This window comes from Ceratotherium simum, chromosome 12, assembly GCF_057802395.1.
Source record: "Ceratotherium simum simum isolate JZ-2026a chromosome 12, ASM5780239v1, whole genome shotgun sequence".
Classification (NCBI taxonomy): Eukaryota; Metazoa; Chordata; class Mammalia; order Perissodactyla; family Rhinocerotidae; genus Ceratotherium; species Ceratotherium simum.
The window spans coordinates 39,172,270-39,191,081 of record NC_141911.1 but is presented as its reverse complement, the minus strand read 5'-3'; positions in this window follow the sequence as shown (position 1 = coordinate 39,191,081).

Below are 18,812 nucleotides of genomic sequence, written 5' to 3'. Positions count from 1 at the left end.
AATCACACAAGCAATTTGATTTTCTCATCCCTCTATCAGTAAGTAGAAACTGGCTCAATTTTTAGAAAAACTATATCATATTCCAAATTATTGGTAAAACCACAATTTATTCAGTTTGCTTTTCTCTGAGTTCTAATGACATTGGGCATATTTTCGTAATATTATAAAACATATAGTTATTTCTCTTCCGTGAATTGCATGTTTATATTCTTTATTTCTTACTTTTAAATCTCCAAGCCATCAGAAACTTATTTTTGTGTATGGTGTGAAGTAGGGGTTTACATTGTTTTCTTCCAGATTGATGGCCAGTGTGTGGTATCATTAAAAAAAATAAACCAGCCTTTACCTCTGAATTGAAATACTATCTTTTCTCTTTTTTTTTGCTGAGGAACATTTTCCCTGAGCTGACATCTGCTGCCAATCTTCCTCTTTTTGTATGTGAACCACCACCACAGCATGGCCACTGACAGATGAGTGGTATAGGTCCGTGCCCGGGAACTGAACTCGGGCTGCCGAAGTGGAGCACACTGAACTTAACCACTAGGCCACCAGGGCTGTCCCCAACCCGAAATACTACCCATTCTATATTGTAAGTTCTCATATGTACTTGCATTTATTTGGGGATCAATTTCTGATTCACTGATAAATTTCTCTATTCTCCTTTTAATGTCGTTTTGGTTATAGTGACCTTATAATATATGTTAGGATTTGGTAAGGAATTTCTCCCTGTCTCTGGTCTTTATTTTCACAATTTTCTTGTCTATTCTTGGATAGTCATTCATTTTTTCATATGAGCTTTAAATTCATTTAATCCAGTTTCATAAAATAATGTGATTCTAATAGAAGTTGCATTATAGCATAATTTTTGTAATAATTAACATGAACACAATCTTGTCTGAAACAATGGTATGTCTCTCTACTTGTCTAGAACTTTTTTTCTGTCCTAAAAAATAGTTTATAGTTTTTTTCATATAGGCAGTGTACTTTACTATTTAAAAAATTCTTAACCATTGTTTTTAACATTTTTAAGAAGACATTTTAAATTTCAAATTGTATTATTAAATATTTCAAACATATAGAAAAGTAATATTCAAAGCAACAAGTGCCCTCTTCTCATGCTTATTAGATTTTAACGTTTTAACATATTTATTTAAGGTTTCCTCTTCTGAGTTTCCTGGTTTCCCATTCACTGGAAGCACATTCACCTGAATAACTCCCTCACCTTCTTCAAGTCTTTGCGCAAATGTCACCTCAGAGAAGCCCAAACTGATGGCTTTATTCAAATTTGTGGCTCACCTCTCTCTATACCCACACAACTAATGTCCCTTACTCTGCTTTTTTTCTATAGTGCTTTTCATTTTAACACAATTTAACTTATGCATTATGTTTATTAACTATCTGTCTCTTCTCCCTCACTGTAGCTCAAAATGGTCAAGGGAAACCAAGGGAAGTTTCTTCTCCGGTTTTATTTTTGCGAGTGGACTTGCCCAATGTTCCTGATACCCACTTCCTACTGAATACACTTTTCTTAGTACTAATAAGACTTCAATTTAGTTTGGCCCCCCCCTTCCCAGCAAGATAATGCAATTCATTCGAAGAAATAAGGTGCTGAAGGGTTTTTAATCTCAGATGAGTACTTTGCATTTCCAGGGACCTCAAGATAGGTGATGCCCATGCTAGTTTGGATTTGGCTCCAGCTAAACTAGCATAATCCTTACAGACATCTCTTCACAGAAACTTATATGAAATAATGTAGGTTCCCCTACGGAATCTGCTTCCTATTTTAAAAGACCCTAAATGCCTAACTACAGTGGTTTTATTAATAAAATATTTCAGTAAATTAAATATTATGAGGCAATGCTTTATAGAGTGCATGGCACATGGTAGGTACTTATTAACTATGTTTAGACACTCTCACATTCTCTCTTCCTTAAAATGTACTACTTATTTAATCTAACATCTTTCTCCTAAGAGCTCTTGGCTCAGCATGGCTCAGGTGAGTTTACAGCTATTACTCCATTAATTCGACTTATGAAGTCGAGAGTTACCAACTGCTATTACTCTCATTTTGTGGAAGGGGAAATGGAGTTACCTGTAAGTCAAAGTGATTTGCCCTAACTTTTATGTGTCATCCTCACAGGTTTTCTTTCCATCAATTCTTGGTACCTTAAAGCCAATGTTTGTTCGCAGTTTCATGAGAGCTTTTAAGTGAAACTATCTGTAAGAAATCAGCCTAGCAAAAATACTTTACATTTATTACACTTCCCTAGGACCCTTGAGAATTCAGCATCTCAGTACTCAAGAAACGGGCAGTAAATTCTGAGGTCCATTTCATGCTGAGTGAAATGATTGAAGTCAACAGTCATTAAAGGTGATGAAAGTGATAAATTCTACTCCATATTTCAACTATCATCACTGTCTATGCTCATCAATCAGCAAATTAGAAGATAGTGCCTATATTGACATTGCTATTCATTCAAATCATTTATTTAACCACTCTCATAGACTTTTAATATAGTAAAAGGGACATTAAAAAAAACCCCACCAAATTTACAAAAAAGATAAATATAAATCCAATTCAACCTATTAGCAGCCTCACAAATTACATTTCTAAGAACTCTAAATGAAAGCTATGAATATCAGCTCAATCAGTAGTTCCCAAACCTGGCCATGTCTGAATTATCTCAGTAGATTTAAAAAAAACCACAGAAAAAAACATGGACCCAATCCCAAACATTCTGGATTCAGTAGCTTTGAGTTGGTGGCTCAGGAATCAGTATTTGAAAAACATCTCCCCACTGAATCAGATGGAAGCAGGTTGGGGAATCACTGAGTTAAATAGACAGACTATTAGGATGAAAAGAGAGTCAGTCTGGAACTTCTCACCAACCGGCTGATTATTAATGGACCCAGGCCGGACAAACCAATTTCATTGGAAAGTCTTCATTCAGAATGTTAAGCAGATAACTTAGCATATTAGATTTCCTTTACAGACTGCTGACCCATGCCATGTAAAGCCAATGTGGCAACTTGCGTAAATATGTGTAGAGACCCATCTCTTCCGATACTGCCATCACTTAGGTATGCTCCCTACCTGTACGCTCGCAAGTGCCCGAGTTTTCTCTTCTCCTCCTGACTAGTCATCGTCTCTTACGCCCTCGCCCTCAATTTCTCCTCCTCCCACGCAAACTACCTTGCCCCAAAGTCTTCTCCCACCCGGGAAGTGTGAACCGAGAGGATGTGTGTGTGAAGTAGTGGGCCTCAGGTAAACAAAGAACCCATGCAGGCCCTGAGTACCCAATTTATTCTGATAGAGTCTTTTTAAATAATCACCCCACACAAGATCATATTTTTATTTGCTGTATTACTCCCTAATCCTTTCCCCCTACTTAATTCGTCCATTGAATCATTACTGTCTTCTGATAGCTATTCTATGTTTATCATTATTAAACTCATTTTATTGATCTCATCCTTTGCTCCAATTTGTCATGATTTTATGAATTTTAATTCAATTCCTTCTGCATTTGTGATCCCTCCAGCATCATATCATCTTCACATTTTTATTAATATGGTCTCCAGTCTATCTTCTATGCTGCTAGTTATTATTATTATGTGATGTTAATGAGACTATTTAAAAATATTGTGTTGCTGTGGCACCTTATTGGAAAAAAGTCTTACCTTGACATTAAGCCATTAATATTAACTTTTATGTTTAATTTTTCTGCCAATTTGGCATTCATTTTACAACCGAGTTGCTTGATTCATGTGTCTCTAGTTTTCCTCTGAGTGTTGTGTAAAGGCAAATGCTTTTCTAACCCAGTGAAATAATACCATGAAACGTTCACTTTGACACTGTATTTCTTTTACCTACAGAACTTCTTAGTCCATCAAATAGACAAATTCTCACCTTCCTACACCTCCATTAGTTAAGGTAAAAAACAAAATTCAAGGCAATGTTAAAATAATATAAAGCCTTTGACATAAAACTACAAATTCTAGGCATTTATAGGTAATGCTGATGCTACATCCTAAATTCGTTCTGTGGAATCTAAGTTCTAGTCAATACAGGATTTTCAGGTCTCCCCAAAGAGTGCTTATCATGGATACTCACTGTACATAAAAGAAGTGGGTTAAAATAAATTAGTGGATTACGATACAGATATCCCAGAGCTTTCTGGCAACTTCAGTCAAAATATTATATGTCTGCATAAAGATGATAAACCTCAGTAGTGACAATCTGCACTTGTTTGCACCTTCTAGTCACAAATTTTAGCTCTTTCTAGAATCATTAAATTTCAGAACCCTTGAGAAACAATTTTAAGCAAGGTTATTCTCTATTTCTATATCAATAAACAGAAGAGTGAGGAGTATTTATGTATCCCTGGCTTTTAAGCCAAGAGATCCATCCCATTCCTGTCTCCAACACTGTTGCACAGTTCTTTCTGCACTGTTCTCTCCCTGGTAATCTCAAGGCTTGCTTCCAAACTGGGCTTTTGACATGATGACCAGATTGCAGGCAGAAGGCCTCATCATTGCCACTTGCCCACTTTTGACCTTTTAATTCCTAATGGCTTAAAACTCATGATTTAGAATCTCCCTCCAACTGGGCTTGTCAAGTACTTCTGGTAATCACATTTCTGGGCCTAGCCCCTAAGGCATTTCATTTCAGCAGGACCTGGGGTCTGGCACTCGGCTGTGTTTACCCTGGATCCTTCTGGAAAATCCAGATGGCGTCCTTGCAACCACAACCTAATAGGCCTGAAATGAAAAATGTGGTTATTTCAAATCAATGAGTTTTGTCTGTATAGCCGAACCATGTGGTACTGCCCCTAATGATTATAAGGCTTTAAGACATTCCCCGCCATACCTATTAATGTGAAAAAACGGCATTTTATGGTATATGTTTGATCTTCCTAGAAGAAAAGACCGAAACTATCACTGAACTAAAAGAGACTTCAAAAGTCAATTTGTCTAAGGTTTTCAGTTACTGGATAGACTGTACAATGCAGACTTCCAAAGATGGTCTCCTGAATTCCTTTCAGTCTCATCAAATATTAGGAGTGGGAGGGAGGAACCTCAAAGAACATATAATCGACCTTCTCATTTAACAGAATAAGAACTATAAATCACAGAGAAGCTAAGTAAAATTTCTAGAGCTCAAACTAGAGCCCAGATCTCCAGTCTTGACCTAATCTCTTTATCACTCTGCTTGACCTTAGTGTGAAAATGTTTCTACTTTTCCAAAGACTAGTAAAATAAGACCATAATGTATTGGTAACAAAATACAAGCACCATAAGGAAAATAGTCTAGCATATATGGAAATTTCTGGAATGCTTTATGAATTGTGCCCTATTGTGAAATAGGACCATGGCATTTTAAAATTGGAAAGAACACCTCATCTTCTCCACTCCAGCTTGCATTAAGAAGGCAGTGGACATGCCTTATGCCTATATTAGCTTAGAGTTCACTAACCAGTTCCCTGTACTTAATTCTATCCATAGAAGTTGCCACATTTGGTGGTCTCATAAAAATGTAGCTGAAACAACCACATGGAGAAATCTGTTTTGAAAATTCTCAAATTCATCCACTGGAATTGTATCTTCATGATTCCAAATAGTTTCATTCAACACCCTAAGCCAATAAAGCCATACCTAAGGCATAACAAGCCAGTCCAAATTCACTGAAGAATTTTAAGCAACGAGAATAAATCTTCACATCATAGATAAAAAGATGACAAGAAAATAAACAAATAAATGTCACTCTTCTGCAAACGGTCAAGACTGGTATTTTAGTTTATGATAATAGATTGAGTGACAACATTCTGACATTGTCTCATAGGACAGCCACCAGTCTACATTTGCTGTCCCTTGGACACCTGGTTCCAGTCTTTTGTGTTCCTTGGCAATTTCATCTGGCTGTTTCTCAATCAGCTTGACACGGTGTGGAACCCCACTTATGGAGGTGAGATTTTATGCAATACTTCAGATCAGTAATTAACTGGATCGATCTCTAACAGCTTAACAGAGTGGTTCTCAAGTTTTGTGGTCTCAGGAACCCTTTATATTTTCAAGAATTATTGAGGACACCAAAGAGCTTTTGTTTATGTGCACTTTCTATTGATGTTTACCCTACTGGAAATTAAACCTGAAAGTTTTAAATTACAGTATCTATTTATTAATTTAGTTAAAAGTAAAATGATAAGCCTCATTACTTATTAACATATGTAACACTTTTAATGAAAAATAGCTTTTTTTCCAAAACAAAAAAATTATTGAGAAGAGTGGCTTGTTTTACATTTTTGCAAATCTCTTTAATCTCTGGCATAATAGGAGACAACAGGATTCTCAGATATGCTTCTGCATTCAATCGTTGCATATTCTTTAAGTTAAAATATGAAGAAAATCTAGCTTCACTCAGATATGTAGTTGGAAAAGAGAAGAGTATTTTGATAGCCTTTCCCGATAATTGTGAATATTCTTCTTTGAGACCATACCAAAACTTGACAATTGGGAATTTCTTAATGGTTAGTTGCAATGTGAAATCTGAAATACACCAATGCATTTTCTATTATGTTTTTGTATTGTGTTTCTATTGTGTATTGCATTAAAATTGATTTAAAATGATTTTGTAACTTGCAATGGTTATTTGGAAAATATTGGTTTACTGAATTATGCAGATCTTCCAAATGTTGACATACCTCACTATATGATATCAGAACCACATTCATTAATGTCACGCCAAACTCATTTAAAAAGTCTTTAAGTATTGGCAAGTTGTCAGGCTGACAGTGGCAAATATAGATTTTCAAAAATTCTAATTTTCACTTGAAAGCTCAAATTTTATCATTAGCAACAAAATCTCTCAGTTGTTTTCCTTCAAATTACAGGATCATTTCATTCATTAAAAAAAAGAAATGTCTACCAAATACATCAGTAGCAAAAACCAGTTTGTCTGAGAGTAATTTTTTCAAATATAAATGATATTCTATGAAAAAAGAGTCTATTTCAAACTATCACTCTAGTACTTTTCCTTGAGACAGTCATTGTACTTTGGAATGCAGCAGAAATGCTTCATGTGTACTACGCAGAGAATATTTTAAAAACCTGTAGTCAAGGGTCTAGATTTAATAAAAGTAATAATTGTTGCGGCCTCAACAAGGACGTTCTTCAGTGAAACTGGCGTTTTTCCCCTGCGAGTGTGTGCTGGTGAAGAACGCCAATGACGACCAGAGCAGTCCAGACCCACTGCCTTGATCCACACTGAGGCACCAGCAATCTGATCTACCATTTTTGTAACTCAGTGTACCATCAGTGCATATGCCAACACACTGAAAAAGGCAAATAATGCTTTAGGATTATTATAATTATAGCTTTGATGTCATAGGCTCCCTAAAGGTTCTTGGGGCCCCCAGAAGTCCATGGACCACAATGGGAGAACCATGGGGCTAATAAGTTAGTGGGTGTCTAAGCCAACCAAATGAGAGGCTTTGTAAATCACTATCATTGCAGAAGCAGGTGAAAATAAGACCCGTCATCTTAGTTTACACTCTTTGGTCATAATTTTATCTAAATAAAGAGTAACCTGTCCTGCTTTCTTGCAAGATCTTTTTCTATCTTACTCTAAGTATAGGCCAAATATGATTTTAAAATCTGGAATATCTGGGTATGTAACACCTTGTGACCAAACTGGTTATTTTGCTACTTTGACCTCTCACACTGTGGTAGGTTGTGCCATAAAGTATCACTAAACTCATTTCGAAGAGTGAGGCTGGAGTGTCAGCAAAGGTTAATTGACTTGAGCTCTTGTAATGATGTGTGACTATGTTAGTTTAGATATCAGAGATTCCAGGAGGTGGGGTCAGTGAAACTTCTCCTGAAATCCAGCCTTCGTGGGTGTTGGCCCCTTGATTAAAAACTTTTAATGTGCAGTGAAATAAGGGGCAACGGTAAAGGTGGGGATGAGAATTTTACATGAACTAGCCTGAGCTGGCACCACAGAAAGGATTCTGCTACTAGATCGTATTATGGGATTGGAAATAACAAGGAGAACCTGCAGTCAAAGTTCTCTTTCCAGTAACAATATATTAGAATAGAGAGCCAGTTACAAACCCACCGTCAGGTTTAGAGAGCTTTCTCACTGGTCATTTTGAGTATTTTAATTAATGAGTATTGGAGAACCTATTTATTTCTCTGGAGAAAATACGTTAAAGTTGCTTTTGTACACCATATCTGGTGAAGCCTGGGGTGAAAAAAATTCTCAGTTTGAAAGGAAAGGTTAATTAGATAACAAAAAGTTAATCACAGTTTAAAACATCCCCAGTTAAAAATATATGATAAAAATTCTAAAGAGAAATATCTGGTAGCCAAATATATATCAAGTTATGTGGTTTGTATTTTTATTTTAAAGGAGTTAAACTGTGAAGAATTGGTGTATATAAAAGGCTGGGCACACAAATCCTTCAAAATACCTCTCACACTTAGAGTGTAGCTAAAATTACAACATGTCATTATGCAGTAAAACTCCTGCATATCTTGCCTTGGGAAGGTAATTCAAGGAATCAGTGTCTTTGGCCTGGCACAAGGTCAAGGTCGTGGGCAGGCCAAGTGCTGGTGGGGCTTGGAGGTCATGAGAACCATCTTCATTGCTGGTGGGGTGGGAGACAGTCCAAATGCAAAACAACATGGCAATATTAAAAATCTGAAGATACACATACTCTAGGACCCAGAAATTCTACTTCTAGAAACATTTCCTGGAGAAACTCTCGCACATGTGCACAAGGGGATATTAGAAAGAATAATCATTACAGCATTATTTATAACAGCAACATTAAAAAAAAGAAATCTAAATAGCCAACATTGGGAAATGGAGAAATAAAGTGTGAGATGACCAAACAATAAAATAATAAATAGTTAAAAAGAGTAGACTAGAGCTACATGTTGTGAGTCTCTCACCATGAATAAATCTTATAACTATAATTGTGAGTATAAAAACCAAGCTGCAAAAAGTATACACACATCATGATAACATTAATGTAAGAAGATAAAATAAGCAGCATACCAAATTTTCTTATGGATACATTCACAAGAATTAAATATATATACAAATATGAAAACACGGATGGGAAGGATGCTCCTTAATTTCAGGCTAGTGGCTGATTTTAGAGAGGGAAAAGGTGGGAATCAGGTGATTTTAATTTTGTCTATGACATTCTATTCTTAAGTTGAAAGGATCAGAGGTAAATATGGCAAAACAATAACATTTATTAAAAGGAGAGTATGTGGAAACTTGATATATTATTTATATTTTTATGTTTATCATTTTCATATTGAAACAACAAACAAATATTTAAAAGGAGAATGGGCCTGAAAGTTAGAGAGATCTAGGTCCCAATTTAGTTCCCACTATTTACTAGCTGTAGATCCATGGGCAAGTTATTTAATCTCACTAAGTTGCTCCCCCGCCTCAGCCTGCCCCATCTGTATTCACTTCTTGGGGATATTGTGGAATTTAATGGAGATCGTATAATGCACCCGGAACACAGCATACAAAACAAATGCTAGGTCCCTTTCTTGCAAAGTAAGTTTGGTAACATTGGTTCAAACTCCATGCTTTTGTGTAAATTAGAAAAAGGCTCTAAGTGGGGAGAGGAATGCAATGAGACAAGATACTTTCCTATTTGCCTTATCCTGCCTTTCTCTCCTCTTAAACCCCTACTTCGTCTCAGGCGTTTAAATGCGTATGTGCATCCATGTGCACATAAGCAATAATTCATAAATGCTTTAGAGTAGAGGCTAAGCTTTTGGAGGGTGGGAAAGCTGTCTGTTTAATTTCACATAAGCATGAAGCATCTCTTGAACTTATGGGCTCCTAAGAATTATATTGCAGTGAAACTGGAAATCGGTTAAACTTTTCATGTTAAGAAAAGTGCTTGCTGGTTAAATTCTCATAGTGTATGCATTCATTTTTATGTAGGCTTTCATAGCAATATAATGAGGACAGTTTTGTGTGGTCAGCTTTCAATTATCCTTGCTATGGAGATATCAGAGAGCTCAGAAATCCAGTAACTTCATCTGAATCGATAGTTTCAATTTTTTTCAATTGCCATTTGAACTAGCAGAAAAGATAATAGATTCCAGTACCTATTCCTTTTTTTTTCATGCTAGAGACTTTATTAAAGAAAAAGGTGAAAGTCAAGATATCAGCAGCAATAAAGGTAAAAAAAAGTGACTGAACAATTAAAAGGTCCTTATTACTTTGGGGATCTTGTAAAATGCCTACTAAAAATCAAGCTGACCAAAACGGTTGCCTGCGATTCTACGTTGTATGTCTCCAGACAGAAGCTCAGAGCTTCTTATACGTTAGCTCAGTTCACAAAGGGGGAAGGGGTGGAGAGAATAGATGGGAAGGAGGCTAGATCACTGAAGAGTGCCATATATGTTGTGCACTGCACAACCCCAGAGAGCCCCTTTCATGTGAACAACCATATGTGTATGCAGGGCCCTGAAAGGAGATATCAAAGTAAGGAAGAGAAAAGGCCCCTCATGGTACAAAAGAGTCCCCAGTCTCTGGAAATGCCCTACAATCCAACTCTGTGGGTAGAGATCATTTTTACCTCACTACTGAATAAGTGACAGATTATGGAGAATCCAAGTCCATAATGCAGTTAACATATAGGATTATTCAGTGGAGTACCTCCCAAGAACATGGGAATAAAGAGAATGAAACTAACAAGAACAAACATAATGAATAAGGTTACCTATCTGCAGAAGTTACCCAAAGGATTGAAATTGTGTAGAAAATAGAGTGATAAACAGCCAAATATAATTTAAAAAATCAGTCAATCAGACCCTGATGTATGTTGGGTAGTTTCCTATTTATATAAGGTTTATAAAGATATAAAGATTTATAAAGATAAGATAAGGCAATAGTAACCAGTATTGGATTGAAAGAATGTATTTAATGAAGAACTCCGTCTTTCTATTAGTAGACACATCTGAGGAATGCAGTTTATACAGTTTTTGCGGCTCTGAGAATGAGCTACTAAATGTGTAGTGAAGAAAAATAGTACTGGACAGTTTTGAAGAGTATCTTGAGTTTCATTGCTTTGGTTGGAAGCGTAAAGTGGTGAACCCTCAAAACTCCTTCCATTCATGTATGAAATCAAAGGTAAATTCATGAGTTCTTTTTAACTTTAAGGTTCTGTGATTCTATTAGCAATGATGGGTGATACACAAGGAAGAGGAGCAGAAAGAAATCATTCCTTTCCATGGATCGATGTTGTACTCCTTTATCACTGTATTTGTGCATGATTAAATACTTTAATTTTGGTAAAACAATATACTATTCCAAATGCTTTGCTCCAAATCTGAAGAGAGTGTCTTTGATGTAAGCAATGCAGGGCAATTGTTTAAAAATGTGATTTGGAGATCAAGTTCTTGACCTAATATGGTCAAGGTCTATTTAAACTCTTTCATTTGAAAGTAGCAACAACAGATTAAGAACAAATTTACACTGTAAATTGAAAGTAGAAATGTCTTTTTGACCAACATTGAATTTCTTGCTCTTTAAGATTCAAATTTGCTAAGTCTTTAGAGGTTGAATATTAAGATCATATTACTACTTTGTGCAGAAAAATAATTCTAGTCTATATAATGGAATGGTAAGCATTCAGAGAGGTCCACTGCTTGTTTTCATGGCACATTGATGGCTACTGGCTTGTGACCCATTAGTAGGTCAAGTTCATTGTCAGTAACCACCGTATTATCATAACCTTTCATGCTGACCACAGAGCAAATGAACCAGAAGATAAGGTTCTTTCCTGGATCATTAAATGTTTCCATTTTGGTAAATTTATATCTTTCCCAATGTAACAATGTAGCATTAACCACTGTAATTTCAAGAGCTGAAGCAGAGGTGTTATAGAAAGAAGCCAGATGGCTGCCAACACAGTGGTGGTGTTGTGGTGAGGGCTCCACTGTCCCAAGTCTGTACTAAGATTTTTAGGTCTAAAATTAGTTCTGGATTTGATTGGGCTCAGGAGTAACAGCAAATAACCAAACTCACAAGGCATTGATGTAAAAGCCAATATTCCAATTACTTAATTATAGTGGTAAATATTACTATATCATGAACAGATTATTTAGGTTTCATATTCATGGACCACTTTTTTAAAGAATCTCAGTTTCTGGGAACTTGAGTGAATTTCAGATACTTGCTATATGAGCCAGGTTCCAGTCAAGAGAGAGAAAAACCACACAGTAATTCAAACAGGGAGCATTTAATATAAAGAATTACTAACTGTAACAGAATTGGAGTTATAAGGAAGTCGCTAGTAAGAACTATAACTAACTCTGAGGCACACAGGAATAGCAGAGACAAGGAGCAGCCACCACCCCTTGGGCTGAGATAGAGCACTCAAGGAAGAAACAGATCTCATTGGAGAGCGTGCAGTCATGGCTCACTGGATGGCTAACAAGTCACTGAGATGCCTTGCCAGTAGAACTTGCTGGAAGCCCACCCTCTGGGGTGTTGCAGAAGCTGTCACAGAGAGGCACCACAGATGGAATTTACTGTGAAGTAGTTGGGGAGGCGCAGGCGGAAGCTGCTGGCCACTGGGTGCTGTTGGCTGCTGCGTGCTGCAGGAGCCCGGCAGTGCAGAGGCCACACACAGCGAGGGAATCTGGAGGGAAGAGCAGACCAGAGCCAGGAAGAGAAGCCACTTCCTCCTCTGGTGTCCCTCCTGCACGCTCTACTGACATGTATAACATCATGCCAGATGGAAAAGAAAAGATATTTACAGGGCCCTCCTCCATTCACATAGAGTAGGTAATAAAGGATGGATTTAGGACCAAGAGGCAATAAATTAATACACGTGCCAAGTTGGTCAGATGAAATTAGTTCAAAGAAAGGTAGACAGTTTTGAAAAATACATCATTCAAGCCAAGGAAAATCCAATAAACAGAGCATCCTGTCCCAAACAGAGCATACTTCTCTGTTCAAGGAAAATGTCTATTGGGTTCCAGACTCATAATCCTTGGGCAGTTCTGGATGAACACGATCCAATTCTTGTCCTATTGTCTAATATCTGTGATGACCATCTTCTTGCTATTTTGGTAGGGTATAATACAATCAACCTGGTTTACATTTTCTTAGGTTTTCATCACTTTCATGGCCTATCTCCTTCATATTATAATCTTATTACTTTGATTAACCTTGGGTGTTACCTCATGTCTTCAGCCATACATTACAATCTTTGAGTGAGAGCTACAGATGGCTAACCTTCCAGGCCAGAGTTCCAGACCAGAATTCCAGACCAGACATGACTTTAGTTCCAAGTTACAAAACAGCTGTCACTATAGCCTCCTTCCTGCCTATGGGAGGAGCTCTAGTTCTCTCCAACCTGATCTGAGAGAGGGGAAATCATTTATCTTTTTAGGCCAATAGTGTTTGATTTCATGAAGCAGTAAAAAACTTTAATAGCCTTCCTAACAACATTTCTTACTCCCTGGAAATAAGCTTTGCAAAGGGAAACTTATAAAACAAAAGGAACACTTACTCAGGAAGATAAGTATTTACTAATTGTGTAACCTTAGGCACTCTTTGTGCCTTGTTTCTTCACAGAGCAAAATATGGATACTAATAGCAACCGTTTCATTGGGTTATTGAGAAAATCAATTGAATTAAGACATGCTGAAGAGCTTAGGCCAGTGCCTGGTACATAGTAAATACTTGCAAGTGGTATATATGATCTGGTGTGAAAACTGGGAAAAGACTGAGAGAAATTATGCCTACTTTGAAAGAAAAACATCAATAAGAATAAAGAATTATAATTTTTGAAATAAAAAGAAGGTATTGTACCCAGTGGTACTAGACTAAGTCTACCTCCATTGACTACAGTCAGATATGCTCTATTTACTAAGCTTAGTGGGAACTTGTGAAAATTTAGAGCTGTCCACTTAGGGCCTAAAAAACTTGAGGGAAACACTCTCTTCAACGAGTTTATGATGAATTGCGATGCTTGGTGCAACATTCAGTGTCACTAGATGGCGCTGTAGAGCAATTAAGCTTTGTACTTGTTAAGTGTGATTTTAAACATTATTTTAAAATTAGAATATTCTTATACAAACATTTTGCACGGGCACGGGTAGTTATGTGAACTGAAAATAACATGGGGGTATGTTCGCCAGGTTTTTTTACTCTCAAATGGTTGGTGTGGCAAGTGTGAGAGACCTTGAGAACAAGCGGACTAGGAGGAACAGTACGCATTTAGGAAGACAATGAAACACAAAGCAAGGTCATATTCAGTCACTAGTAGAGCAACTAAGGTTCAAGGTCAAATTGTCAAGGTAAGGCCGACATCGCCAAAATGAAATTGTGTGCTAAATAAACACTTCAAAAATAGAGCGTTAGAAGAGTATGATTTGATATCATTATTTATACGTGAGGTCTCAACAATATTACCTGATATTTTGCATCTAGTTCACGTAAACAATGCTAAATTAAAATTATATTTTTTTCTAGTCTTACTTTGCATTAGTATTTTCACTTTGTAAAGATCATGTTTTAAGGGATGTAAGCACACACAAAAAGTTGTGTTCAGGATATAATACTTTTAAGGAGATAGCGAGTGAAGTAGTGAGGCATGAAGTCAAGCAAGACACGAGTTGGTTTTATATACAGATGTTAAGGAAGGCTGTAAAGGAAGAGAAGGTGTGGGCTGTGTTCAGACATTTGACTCACACTACAGTGCAGTAAAACTAGTCGATTCAGCTCATTGCCTTCAATCTCCTCAATCAGTACAGCCTTGCCAATTTTTAGATCAGACAGCAGAGAACAAGAATGACTGGATGGCCATGCTGCAGTCTATTTATTGTACTACACAGAGCTATAGCTAGATTCCTACTATGCGGTAACATCAAAAAGGAGCAGATTCCACTTAACTTATAGATGAATGGTTTTTGATGGGGACTTGGAGATAAGGGAAGTTAGCTGTAATGGCTCAAACATTAGAAATGGGGGGAAAAGGAAACAATCTAACAGCCTTAGAAATTGGGGGAAAAGGAAACGAACAAAGGAATAAAGAAGAAATGGAGATAAGAGATTTACAAGGTCAAGAAACGAAGAGGAAATATAAAAGAACTTAAAAGGAAACTATTCCTTGGCTTCAGGAAATTGCTGATTTTTTCCTTGGTAAGTTGGAGCCTTAAGTAGTCAGAGATGCCTGTGGTGTGTTGAGAGGAATGTCTGTCTGATTGTTTTGTAACTCAGGACACTTGTTGATGTCCAAAGGTATAAAATTTCAGTAATCTGGACCTTAGAATCCCAACTGGTTTTACTGCTGTAATCTTTTTAGTCTCTACAAAGTTCTCCACAACTGAGTATTGATACTTCGTTATCTTCAAATTATTAGACTTTAGGTTGAGTTATAGAATTCCTACTTTAGATATCTTAAAATTAACTAGGGGCAAACGTGATTCTTAGGTATTGCCTCTACAGTCAAGGTTCAGGTGATAGTTCAGTTAAAAAAAAAGTCAGTTACTGAGTATAATGATACAGAGGAAATGTTATTTCTATTGCAGCTGGTATGAGAATCCCATCTTTGAAGGGGTTTTGCTGAGCAGAAGCGGACCACTCGTCCCAGGGGCTCTCAATGGTGGGAGGTGAGGTGGGGATGGGCCTATGGGGAAGATGCTAAGGGAGGGGAAGAGATGCTGGTGAGATGGCAGAAAGTGAAGCAATGCTCATTGTAACCTGTCCTGTGGCCCATCAAATCTTCTATCACATTACTTAATACGTGATATGCTTGGTGTGACTAATTACAGGGTTTTTAGAAAAAACCCTGAAGATACTGGGCCTTGTGTCCGGCTGGCATGTTTGAACTTAGGGGCAAAGATAGAAGCAGAAACCATGAGAAAGTATGATGTCAGAGAATTATGACATTTATTTCCTGCAGTCATTTAAAGCTGACAACAGGTCACCCAACAAGAGAGCAGCAGACCCGCCACACCACACTTACCCTAACAGAGTGTAAAAGTAAACTCTTGTACAATGAAATTAATGAACATGGAAGTTGCTTCTTTCTAAATGCTGAATAGTATTCCATTGTATGTATATTGTATATCACATTTTCTTTATCCATTCGCCTATTGATGAATGTTTAGGTTGTTTCCAAATCTCAGCTATTATGAAAAGTGCTACAGTGAACATGGGAGTACAGCTATCTCTTCAAGAGCAATATGCAACAACATGGATGAACCTTGAAGACATTGTGCTAAGTTAAATAAGCCGGTTACATAAAAACAAATGCTGCATGATTCCACTTATATGAGGTATCTAAAAGAGTCAAATTCACAGAATCAGAGAGTGGAATGGTGGTTGCCAGGGGCTGGGGAGAGGGGGAAATGGGGAATTACAAATCAATGAGTAGTTATTAATCAATGGGCGTAAAGTTTAGTTAAGATGAATAAGTTCTAGAGATCTGCTGTACAATTCTGTACCTACAGTCAATAATACTGTATTGTACACTTAAAATTTTTTAAGAAGGTAGATCGCATGTTAAGTGTTCTTACTACAATAAAATAAAATAAATTAAAAAAAACTTAATGAACATGGAGATTAGTGAGGCATTCCCTGTACCACAAATGACCCCTCTTTAATTATGTGCAACAACCCTTATGTTAGCCAGCACCTCCCTGTCCTTTGAAGGCTTAGGTAAACTGAATAACTGATAAACTACCCCTTTAGTTTCCTTATCTGTGAAATGGGGACTTAATAGGGCCTCCCTCATAAGATGTGGTGATAGTTAGTATAAAGCTCTTAGACTATTGCCTGCCGTATGGTTGACTATAGAATATATGTTAGTTCTGATTATCATTAAAAAATGAATTGGGGAGTTGTTATTCAAAGGGTATAAGATTTTAGTTATGCTAGATGAGTAAGTTCTAGAGATCTGCTGTACAACATAGTGCCTATAGTTAACAATATGGTATTGTGCACTTCAAAATTTGTTAACAGGGTAGATCGCACGTTGTGTTCTTACCACAAAAAACAAAACAAAAACAAAAACAAAAAAACCCAAAGGGACACATCGAAACTCTGGAAGGTATCGGATATGTCTATTACCTTGATTGTGGTGATGGTATGAATATTTGCATGTGTCCAAACTCATCAAATTGTACATATTAAATATGTGCAGTTCTTGTATATGAATTATACCTCAATAAAGCTGTTTTATATATATATATATAAACCCTAGTCTGGTGTTCTTTGCAGTAGTAACAGGTGAAGGAAACATCTTCGGTGTTTAAACTTCCCTCGGCCTGTGCTTTACTACCACGATTTCCGAGCCCCAGCAAAAGTACCAACTCTGGAGAAAACTCTAACGTGGGAAAACATCCAGAGGTCTTCATGCCATACAATCCACCTTCCAGCTGTAGACACTGTGACCAAACGCCAAGCATGAAAATATCCCAAGACAGATGAAGACTGGAGCCAGAGAAAAAAGATATTATAAAGGGAAAAATAATCATTTTAATGACACCCAGTTATAATTAAATAGTACTCAACTAAAACTGAGCATTTTTTATTACACCTTCTATGAGTAATATTTGTACTCTGAAACTTTTAAAATATTTAAGGTAAGAAGAAATGAAGCTCATGGCAACCAGTTAAGGTCATACATTTAGGACAAAAATGATAAAATATTAAAATGAAAGAAATAAATGTTCTGACTGAAACGCTAAGATTCTGTGGAGATGAATTATTCAAGGTAGGAGACACATGTGACCTCCAATCTATTATATAATGAGGGAAAAGGGTAGTGAAGATCAAGTGTAGAGCAACGCCAAGAAATGAGGAAATGACAGCAGGTGCTGCTTAATAATATTCTAACTTTATGCTTAGATTCAAGGGAAGGGACTTCAAAGAAAGAAGAGATATGGTTGGTTGGTGTGAAATGGAGTTGGGAGTGTAGATCCTGGGGGCTTGAAAGTCATGTTTTCAGTCAGGACACCTAAGTGGTCAGGACAGACTATGTTATGCTGCAGTAACAAATAAGCCCAAGCCTCCAGGCCTAAAACAACACAGCTTTATTTCTTGCTCACAGTAGATGTTACCACGAGTTAGTAAAGATCTCTGTTCACCAGTCACTTAGGGAGCGAGGTTGCCGATGGTACAGCCACCATCTTGAACTTTGCCAATTTCTGTTCTAAAGGGAAATGAGAGCCCAGGGTTCAGATCACGTGAAATGCTAAGGTCCAGAAGTGACACATGCCATCTTTGCTCACAAATCCCTGGCTAGAAACACCCTGGTGTTGTCCTCCAAAGAAGTTAAATTAATAAATTAGGATCAGTAACATCACAGGAGCATTGGTCAGAAAGTACAATCTTACCCTGTTCCCAGAAGTCAGGAAGGGACAAAAAGATTTGGAGAAAAACTCCAGCGATTCCCATGAAGCTCTAAGGAAAGAAAGGAACGAAGGAATGAAAGGAAGGATTTCCTTGTTGGAAGGAAAACCTGTTTGCTTGGCTGGGGGCTTCACATACCGTCTTTGTTCATGAGAAAAATAGTTCCTGACCCCAGCACTTAACACAAGCAGAACATTTGTGGCTAGGATGTTCATAAACTCAGGGTGACTTTAAGAAAAGGATTTTAGCTTTAATTTTAGTACTAATTGCCATAAATGTAATGGAAATTCAATAGATCACGGGAACAGGCAAGAGCCTTAATAATCATCCAGCCTCAGGGTCTTGAACTCAGACGGCTGCAGGGTCAAGGCAGGTAATGTGAATGAATGGAGAGAGCCAGGAGTCA